We start from the raw sequence: 1,585 nt of genomic DNA, 5'->3' as shown, positions 1-1,585 counted from the left end.
TTATCTTCTGTGTCTGTGTTAATTGGTTTCCCTTTTCTTTGTTGAAGAGGGTCTGTGCAATCCTTCTGCCTAGTCCACCATCTTGCCCCGCCCCCCAAGGCTGTGATCTTTTAAAAGCAGATCTCTATGTCTTTTTTCCCAGGTGCCTCTTGATGTGTTTAAACCACAAATCTTTAGATTAATAGTTAAATGCTTAACATTTTGTGCCACTCAGAGGTCACTATACATTGGAATCGACTTGAGAGCAGACGGTTAGTGAAAAATAAATATTTTCCCACTTACTTTGTTTTTGTGAAATTAGTCTGAATTGGAATAAAATGAAGAGAGGTTCACACTTCATCACATACACCAAATTAATTTCACATGACTTAAGGAGTCAAGCACAAAGATGGAAACAAATAAATGTAGAAGATACAGGTAAAACTTGAATCAATCTTGCCAGGTGAAAAACATGAAAGCAATGGAAGAAGCCATGTATTTAAAAAGCTGATATGTTATGTTCATATATAGCAGTTAGAACTTGTGAAAGCAAGTGAAGAGCATAAAGAAATTTGTAAAAGATTTAGACCTTGTAACAAAACACATGCCATAAATTTGACAAACTAATTTGTTTCAAAATTTCTATGACATAAGAAAAAAGAGATCTTACAAACCAGTAAAAAGAAAGAATATACATTGCTGTAAAAATTTGTCAAACTATAGGAACAGCAATGCAAAATTAAAATAAGGGGCAAAATAAGAAATTAGTTAATATTATCTACCTATTTATTGAAATGAGTCAATATAAATAATGAAACATTTTTCTAGCAGAAGACACCACCAGAAGGGAAAGGATCATGAGAAATAAATAGATATTTCAGCCATTTATAACACCAATCAATTATAAGTAAAAACAATTGCTGGCTTTTATGTGGTTTCAGTCTCAGAGATACCATATAGTACACCCATACTAGAAGAATACCAACTAATATGAGAATCATCACCATGAAGAATTTAAGATGTGCAAAAAAAAAAAAAAAAAAAGCCAAGATCAGTGAAACTCTCTCCATATTGTTTTTCTTCCTGTGAGTTGTCATCAAGTCATCAAGTTGGCTCTGACTGACGTACAACAGAACTAAATGTTGCCCGGTCCTGCACCGTTTTCAGGATCATTGGTATGCTCCAGTCCATTGTGTGGCCACTGTGTATTGTGAGTGCCTTCCAACCTAGGGGATCATTCTTCAACACTATACTGGACAATGTACTTTTGTGATCCATAAGATTTTCTTTGACTAGTGTTTGAAGTAGATCATCAGACATTTCATTCTAGTCTGTCTTAATCTGGAAACTTCACTGAAACCAGTGTATTATGAATGACCTTGCTGTATTTGAAATAGCAGTGACATTGTTTTTAGCATCATAACAACATACAAGCCACCACAGTCCTACAAACTGACAGAAATATTACAATGATAGATATTGAAGGAAATTTAACAAAGGGAACTAATATAGTCTCCATGGTGTAAGATGCCCTCAAGAGAGGGGCTAGGTGGGAACTGGGTGAAACAAAGGAAGCAGAGTTATTATTATTATTATGTATTGATAC

This window comes from Orycteropus afer, unplaced genomic scaffold (assembly GCF_000298275.1).
Source record: "Orycteropus afer afer isolate SDZICR_OR568_19922 unplaced genomic scaffold, OryAfe1.0 scaffold00005, whole genome shotgun sequence".
Taxonomy (NCBI): domain Eukaryota; kingdom Metazoa; phylum Chordata; class Mammalia; order Tubulidentata; family Orycteropodidae; genus Orycteropus; species Orycteropus afer.
Note: the sequence above shows the minus strand (reverse complement) of the source record.